General features: G+C 48.4%; 1 pseudogene; it reads left to right on the forward strand.

Annotated features, from left to right (window-relative positions):
• Positions 1 to 2,323: 2,323 nt before the first annotated feature.
• Positions 2,324 to 2,931, forward strand: LOC125405297 (large ribosomal subunit protein uL6 pseudogene; annotated as a pseudogene).
• Positions 2,932 to 9,383: the final 6,452 nt, after the last annotated feature.

Below are 9,383 nucleotides of genomic sequence, written 5' to 3' on the forward strand. Positions count from 1 at the left end.
CATGACACTTCTCTCTGTGTCTCCACATCCCAGTTTCTCTTGGATAAATACCAGGATTGGATCACTGGACCCTGTAGCAAGTGCCAGCTAAACTTCAGACAAAACCACTAGTGGGCAAGTTCACACTTTAACAGTCAAAATGGAAGAACAATTAAAACTCAGTTTTTCTATTTTGGTTGTTACATTTCCTGTGTTCTGTAGCCTCACGGGGCTAGTGGCTACTGAGTATGAGACACAGAATTTTGTTATGTGACATTTTTGTGTGTGTGTGTGTGTGTGTTCTGACCAATAAGCTTGCTTGGAGCCAGAGGGCAGAACTAGCCACTAGTGAACCACAGAGGTTTGGAGGGCTATAGATATAGAGACAGGAAGTGATACGGCAGGGTGGAGAGAGGATCTCGGCCCTTTTTAGAAGAAGGAAGGAGACAGGTAGGAAGCAACTGGAGGCTGCTCCTTGTTCTCTGATCTTCCAGGCTTCTACCCCAACATCTTACTCTTGTTTTTTTTCATTGATTAATTAGATTAACACTTCAGAGTTTTCCCATCAGTCTAGAATCTAGGATTCTATCGGACAGCCTGGGAATGTAAAAACCTGAGTTTCACGGTTAAAGGGATTTCTTCATTGCCAAATTTAGCTCTGAGAGACACCATTTTTGGAGTCAGCTTTGCAAGATGGACAGACACCGCTCAAGGACCAGAGTCTGATGGCCTGTCGACGTCACCACTCACTCAGAGCATCTGGCCAGCTGTCCTGTGGAGAAGCCACCACAGAGGCCCTCTGCCCTCCAGATCTCAGGAAGTTCCTGCCAACAGCCTCAAGACCCACGGACTCCATAAGATGAAGAGGCAGCTCTGCCCTTGCTGGGAAAGGGTGTGAGGTTCCAGGAAACATCACTGACTGATCAGAGTCAGTCTTGGAGTGTGACATCTCTTCGACATCCCAAATGGATTCTTCTCCACTCATAGGAGAGGCCAGGGATCCCACAACAAAGTGCTGCTCAACGGCCAGTCCTCACCGTTCCAAGATCTAGCATCTTTGGCTCTCTAAGCAAACCATCTAGGATTTGACAAATTACATATCCTTGGCCCCTGGCTCAGATGTGTTTGTCTCCCCTTGACCTTCTCTTCAAGTGGCTCTAGGGCTAGCGGGGAGGGCCCTGGAGCTAGGACAGCCAGCGTTACTGACCGAATAAGCTCACAGTCCTGGTGTGTAGCCTCTCTTAGGAAAGGAAGGCACACGACCTCAGAAGGGGTCTTTGTCACCTCTGGGGCAATGCTGTGAAGGAACGGGTTTGAACCACCAGTCTGAAGAAAGCTGGCAAGACAACACTGCTTCTTGTGGGCTTCCCCACTAATCTTTTATATCGAAGGGGAATCAGATGCCTTAATGAGCTCATCAGCTGGCTCGGGATAGAACCAAATACAGCTGAAGAAAACCATTGTTTGCCAGACATTGTGGCTAGAGAGGACGCACCCTGCACTTTGCCGTTCCAGGAAGAGAAGGGACAGCCGCAACCAACTCCTGCAAACATGGTGGGGATCTGAACACCGCGGGAGTCCACTCCCTGCTTTGGGAATGAGATTCCACATATCCAACAATGCTTCTCATCTGCTGTCCACCCCTTTACAGCCGCAAGTAGAAAGAGCTCCTTATTGTTTTCATGGTGACTCTAACAGAAAGATTCTTCCCCTTTTATGCCATCTTGCTCTCTCTTTCTGTTTGGTGGAAGCCTGATTCAGGTCAATAAAGGAGCAAGAGTCTCCTAGGAGAGGTGGGTAGAGTTGTCCATGGAGTTACGCAGGCATGTTTGTAATGGGGACAGTTGTGTGACTCTGGAGAGCCATGGAAAAGGTTTAGATCGGTCACTGATGACAGACAGAAGAAACAATCCCATTCAACCCTCGCTTGGCGATCCAGGGAATTTACTGGAGTCACCCACAGGATTATGGGAGTCTCAGATGCAGCTGCTCCACTGTAAAGGCCAGCCCAGCGTGGAAACACACGTGCATCACGGGAACTCCCTACACAAGCTGCAGGCAGCTCCAAGGAAGAGTCTCTTCTGACACCATCGCTTGCCGCCACCATTGCTTGCTGCTCTCCCATCCTCAGAGAGGAGCATTCGAATCCTGAATCTTTCCTGTGAATGTCATGAGCCCCAGAGACCCACAGCTTTCTAATGCCCTGGGACAGAGGTCAGGGTCTGGTACCCCTCTCCCAGGGCACCTTTTGCAACTAGAGTCACCTTGGCTTTGGAAAGAAGGGTCCTGATTGAAGGGTAGAAAAGTAAGATACGTATGGTAGAAAAATGAAGGATGTCTCTTTGCCCCGTCTACTGCAAGAATGAAGACCATTCTCAGCAATCAGACGGTCGGCATTCCAGAAAATCTGGACATCACTCTGAAGGGGCGCACAGTCATTGTGAAGGGCCCTAGAGGAACCCTCTGGAGGGGCTTCAATCACATCAATGTAGAGCTGAGCCTTCTTGGGAAGAAGAAGAAGAGGCTCCGGGTTGACAAACTGTGGGGCAACAGGAAGGGACTGGCCACCGTCAGAACCATCTGCAGCCACGTTCAAAACATGATCAAGGGTGTTACACTGGGCTTCCGCTACAAGATGAGGTCCGTGTATGCTCACTTCCCCATCAACGTCGTTATTCAGGAGAATGGGTCTTTGGTTGAAATCCGAAATTTCTTGGGTGAAAAATATATCCGCGGGGTTCGGATGAGGACAGGCATTGCTTGTTCTGTCTCTCAAGCCCAGAAGGATGAATTAATCCTTGAAGGAAATGATATTGAGCTTGTTTCAAACTCGGTGGCTCTGATACAACAAGCCACGACAGTTAAAAACAAGGATATCAGGAAGTTTTTGGATGGCATCTATGTGTCTGAAAAGGGAACAGTGCATCAGGCTGATTAGTAAAACCTAAGTTACCAGCTCCAAAAACAAGATCCTGAATTTTAATACGATTTGGGGGTGTCTTTTGGGACAATAAAAGACTTGTATTGAAAAAAAAAAGAAAAAAGAAAAATGAAGGATGACCCAACTAATTTTCGGTAGCTTGGTTGCTAAGGTGGCCCTTATTTTCCACCGGTCTCTGTATGCATGCCTCCTACAACGCACTCTTCTGTAGGAGTTGGGGTACAGTTTTTGCATGGCTTGTCTCTAGACTGGTTTTTCTGATTTGCCATATGGGTGGAGGCTGCTGAACTAGTTCCACTTCCACCCTCTTACCTGCTACTTACCTCCGCTCTCCCACACCACAGCCACTTTGAGGATGAGCCTAGGGTCAGCCGTTAGAGGGCGAGACACCAGACGGAACACACGGAGGGTCGAGTATTCTTGTCTAAGACCTCTGGAGAGCAGCTCCAGACTCTAGACATCTTGCAGGTGTGTGAACCATCTGGCAGAGACCATGCTAGCAAGTGACAGGACTGTAAGAAGTCACACACACCAGAGCTTTTTCAAGCCGCTAAGCTCGTGGTGTGCATTTGTGGAGATCTGAATGTGGAGGCCCCTATGGTCTCAGGCGCTTGAACACTTGGTTCCCAGTTGGGGGTGTTATCTGGGGAAGTGTCAGCGGTACAGCCTTGGTGGGGGAAGTACGGCAGTAGGGGTGGGCTCTGAGATCAAAAGGCCTTGCTTACTTTAAGTTCATTCTCTCTGCATCATGCTTGAGTTTCAAGACGTGAGCTCTCAGCTCCCTGTTCCTGCTGCCAGCCTCCATGGTTCCCTAGGATGATGGACTCTTAGCCCCCTGGAATCACAGTGTCCTACTCAGGATACTGGGCATCTTCCTCTGCCACTCTCTGCCCCATTCCCTTGACACACTGTCTCTCGCTGATCTGGAGGTTTTGGCTAGCCAGAGAGTTCTCATAACTGACTGTCCTCGCTCCCCAGTGTTGGGATTACAAGGATATGCAGCTGTACCTGACTTTTTACGCGGGTGCTGGGGATTCGAACTCTGTCAGGTCTCCACACTGCACAGCAAGGCCTTTGACCCACTGAGCCGTCTCCTCAGCCCCTCACAGGTAATTCTTAAGGATATTTCTTATGCCAAGGGCCTCTAGCCCCCTCAAGCACGTGACCCAACTGGCAAGCCTTGTTCTTCTCCCCAGTTCCCTCTGCCTTGCGAAAAAATCGGTTGGATTGCATTCCTATAGTTAGTCACCAAGGTCTATTCCCTTATCTAGGCCACTTCCTCCTAGGCTGACTACCAAGGTCCAGTTATCAAAGTATTGAAGTCCAGCAATCAGAAGCCCCTTTTGGCTCACCTAATTAACATGCCCAATTAAAATTAAACACCTCATCCTAACACAGGATTTCCCCCTTTACCTTTATAAGCTGCTATTTGCCTATGGGCCATGACTGTCTCCTGTAAGCAGAGATTGCACATTCATTTCCCAGCTGCCCAGACCCAAATAATCACATAAAACTATATTAATTACAACACTGTTTGGCCATTTACTCAGGCATACTCCTAGCTAGCTCTTATATCTTAAATTAACCTACTTCTATTCATCTGTGTATCACCACAAGGGTGTGGCTTACCAGTAAGGTTCTGGGTCTCCCTTTCTCCTTTGGCAGCTACATGGCGTCTCCCTGACTTCACTTTCTTTCTCCCTGCATTCAGTTTAGTTTTCCCCGCCTAGCTCTCTTCTACCCTGCCATAGACCAAATTGGCTTCTTTATTAACCAATGGTAATAAACCATATTTACAGCATGCAGAGGGGAATCCACACCAGTCTCTTCTCTATCCAGAGGCAGTCAGTCCTTTGTCCTTCTGGGACAAATATCCCTGCCCTCTTCCTTGTTCCCTTCTGCTTCTCCCTGTCCTCTGTCTCCTGTGCTTGTCTCTTATTCCCTGCCCACTGTCCCTCTGGGGCAAATAAGTCTCTTTTGTGCGAAGAACTTGGCCTTGAGGGTCTAGGCATGTACGTTTCCTTTCGGTGTGTGCTCACTTTCTGTTTGAATCTCCTATCATGTTGCCCGCCCGCTCTGTCTGTGTTGCAACTACAGATGGGAGTTAAGCAGATGAACCCATTCATGCCTGTGTTTGTAGGAATAATGAGTTCAATGTTTAATTGCTTATGTTTGTTTATTCGCCCTCTTGGGTGGTTAACTTTGTCATATTAATGGGTAATAGCTAAGACCAGAAGGCTGTTGTTGAACATTTTTTAATTTATGGCTCAATTTATGAATAATTTCCAAGCTAGAAAAATTATATTTCTGAAGAGCTTCCCTTCCCAAGCAGAAATTTCCCAGGCACCGTCATGAAGAGGGTTCTTCTCAGCACTAACACCCCCCATGTAGTGGTCATCGTGTTGGGGGACGCTTGTGAGGGCTGAGATGAGTTTCACTGCTGGCTACCAGCCCCTCTCCCCAATTGCCCATTGTTTTCCGAGGACCTTATCCGGAATTGGGGGTCAGCTGAGCAATGACCTCTCCCCCACCCAAGCCATCCAAGCTCTGCTCCCCACAACTGCCAATGTGTATGGCCAATGAGATGTATAAGATTCAGGATGGAAATTATCCTGGGCAATCCAGGTGGGTTTAGTGTAAGGACAGGGCACTTAGGAAAGAAAAGACAGGAAAGACTCAAGGTGCAAAAGAGACTCAGGGTTAGGGTTAGGTGTCACTGTTGGCTTGGAAGATAGGGACCATGTGTCCTGGAAGTCAGCAGTAGCTCACAGCCTTCAGTTAATACCATCCTACCCGTTCTGTGTGAAAAGGCTTGCTGGTGTCTCTACTCTGGTCTGCGGAGATGTGAGAACACAGGGTTGGATTCATACCGAGCTCAAAGTCTGGCCCTGTTTTCACTCCTGAGGGGAACATCTGCTTCTACTTTCTTTCCAGGACATCTTGCTGCCATTAGCTACTAAAACCAGCTCCTACTCAGTGGACAGGCTTGTCTCTAGACCTGAGTCTCACCTTCCCTGGGGCAGAAGGGGATGTACCTGTATCCTGAAGAAATTCAGGTCACCTTCTGGATGCTTGAGCCTGCAACCCTAAATTCCCAATGCCAGGTGGAGCATCTTCCAGTCTCAGCTCCTTGCAGATGGGTTGGGAATTTGGGGGAGGAAGAACCTTCTGTGATGACTACTCTTTGTCTGTTGTCTGTTGTCTGTCCTTCTGTCTGGCCTCTGTGGCCTGGAATGGCAGGTGTGGAGCTAGCTGCCTGTGAGCCCACGAGATAAAAATAACAAAACAAAACAAAAAACCCCCGAAGAGGTAGTATGGTGCCAGCAGCCATTTAAGAGCAGTCCCCGCCCAGAGGGAGGTGTGTGTGTGTGTGTTTTGTGTGTGTGTGTGTGTGTGTGTGTGTATGTGTAAACGCTGCCCCTGCTTCTGTCTTCTGCTTCTTCCTGCCTGCCTGGGTTGCAGCAGCCTCCTTTTTCACACGTCTTCCCCTTTTCCTTTTGTGTGGTCCAAACCAGTTTGCAGGCAAACAAATGTAAATGACCGCGCACCTCGAGAGTGCTCAGGAGCATTTCCGATCCACAGCTGCCTGTCTCTGCTCTACCACTCCTACCCAGTTCCAAGAAGTTGCTACAATCTTGCTGGATGGAGGCCTCTGAAGGGAAAGCAAGTGATTGGCAGTGGTAGGATTCAACAGCACAGGCGCTGTGGGTGGAAACAGCCTAGAGAGGGCATTGAAAATAGAAGAGCCAGCAGGAAGTGGTGTGGTTCGGTAGTTAGTACTCATTTTTTTCCCACACACTTTATTTCTGGGTGGATGCATGTTTTGTATTTAATAGTGGTTGTGTTTATAAAGGAAGCATTGTGGGGAAATTCCTAAAAATGAAACAGCAAGCCTGTGTACACTGTAGGTGTCAGACACCCCTGACTGGCTCTCTGTGGGGAGCAAAAGCCAGGGGTTTAGGCAGGAGGAACTGTATGTCAAGCAGGTCCTCTCTTTCCTTGTAGGCCGCAGGGGACAGAGTGTCAGATTCTCTTCAGGATGCCCAAAACTCACACTTTAATTCTCCTCAGTTCCTGGGGTTCCAGAGTTGTCTGGACTGTTCCATAATGAACGACTCATGGAAATGCATGCGCTGAGTATCTCCTACCACTGAACCAAGGATTCCAATGGACAGATGCTTTGTTTGCCAGTCTCTGGGGTACAGCCGCTCCTCTGCCATTCACAAGAGGAAACCATGCAGGTATCTCTGATCCTGAGGTTGCACATGTGTGAGGCCAGGATAAACATTCTCTAGTTGAGGAGGAGTTGGGGTACAGCCGCTCCTCTGCCATTCACAAGAGGAAACCATGCAGGTATCTCTGATCCTGAGACTGAACATGTGTGAGGCCAGGATAAACATTCCCTAGCTGAGGAGGAGCTGATGGGTCCATCCTAAAGCAGTTGTGTATGCCACAGTCTTTCTAGCTAAGCTTCTAATTTGAGAGCCCGGAGATCCCCTTCTCCTGCTTAAACTCCCAAATCCAGCTTTAAGCAAGCAAACAATTTGAGTTTCAATGTAATGCAATTTGTAAGTTTCGCAGTTGTCAAGATTAAGTCCACAGCCCCATGTGTCCTGCAGCGCTCCCTGGGCTCAAGGGAAACAAGCCTCCTCCAGGTTCTTCAGCACATGCAGCTCACACTCTGGGTGCTCAGTGTCCCCACCTGATGCCTGGGGTCCTAAACCATCAGATTCTGCTGTGGTCGGCTTCCCACGGCAAAGCTTTTTTCCAAGGGAGGAAACACATTTGCTATCCTAATATCACCAGCACATACACAAACATGCCTACACACACGGGGCAGGGGGGAAGAGACATGGAGAAACACAGCACACATCTGTATATACATCTAGATATATGTGCATACATGCATACAAGCACATCTCTGCACACATACAAGCATTGGTATATACATACTCAAACAAATTTTCCTACACACATTCACATATGTACATACAAGAGACTTGGCATATACATACCTCTTACATATATGCATGCCTCTGCACATAGAAAAACATGTTTCTATACACACACAAGCAAATGTGTCTCTGCATCTATACACACACAAACATGCCTCTGCATGCACTCATAAAACACACACACACATATGAGTAAGCTACCCTGAAAACTTGCATATGGCTCTACATACTATTAATATGGTAATAATCCTATTCAGGTCTCCAGTCCACACCTTTGCCCTCATAGAGATCTGCCCTTTTTCTTTCTGATGTCTCTCCTGGACGTTCCACAGGCTCTGTGTTTGGCACAGCACTACTAACCCTTCCCTCCCAATGCCCCAGCTTCATCTTTAGCCTCTCCCACCCAGCCTTGTTCTGGGAATCAACCCTGAGGCCTCTCTACCTCAGTGACCTCTCCATCTCAACACACCAGCAGCCCCCAGCTGGTTCTAAAGACCTGGAGGATCCTTGGGAGCTGCTGGTCTTGTCTATGTTAGCAGCTTGAAGAAACTGGTTCTAATATTATTGAATGAATTGTCAGCAGCAGCAGCAACAGCAGCAACAGCAGCAGCAGCAACAGCAGCAGCAAAGGGATGGATGAACCTATCACTAAGAGCAAAGGCCAACTAAGTCAAAGCTTTTCCTGGTCCTTGTTGTTTAACTGGACTGCTCTCGGAAGGTACAGCCCACACTGAGCCTGGGGCAATCCTCCACAGACATGCCCATGGGCCAATCTGATGTCGACAACGTCACTGAGAGCCTCTCCTCCACAGCGAGCCTAGGTTGTGTAAATTGACCGAGCTTACCGTCACAGAGATTAATGGGCAGGTTGCGTACGCGGTGCAGTTACACTGAAGAATAGAATAATTTGCATCCTGGAGTGGAGCAAGAGGCTCCATCACATAACTCAGCGTGGCTCCTGCTTTAAAAACCTGGGGCAGCTCATTTCCTGCTGCTGCTTGGATTACACATTGCTTCTGACTTCCTTCTTGCCATTGTGGACTACGTTTTTGCTGCACACACCTCTCTCCTTCTTGATGTCCCCTGCGCTTGATACATTTTCCCTGTCCCTTCCCATGTCTAAATTAGCAGAATTCTGAATACAGTAGAAGGCCCATGGCTCCACTTCTTGACAGATAAGCTCTAAAGTCACCTTGTGAAATGGAGAACACCAGAGGCATGAGGGGGTTGGCCACTGTGAAGCCTGCCACAGTAGGGTGATGGGGGCGGGGATTCATGTTCCCCAAACCGGGTAAAACCTAGAGACATTCCAGGTGTTGAGTTAGTCTTCTGCCAGTCTGGGTCTCCTTGGGACATGACAAGCCTATTCCTCTCAGGGCCTGGTCTGACAAGAAGGATTCTGTCCATGTCAGCCCTCCCACATTCTCACCTGTTCCTACTGGAAGATTCTAATTAACAACGAGGAAACATGGGTGTTTGTCCAGTGCCCTCAAAGGCACGTTTATAAG

Source organism: Myodes glareolus, chromosome 1, assembly GCF_982192425.1.
Source record: "Myodes glareolus chromosome 1, mMyoGla1.1, whole genome shotgun sequence".
NCBI classification, from domain to species: domain Eukaryota; kingdom Metazoa; phylum Chordata; class Mammalia; order Rodentia; family Cricetidae; genus Myodes; species Myodes glareolus.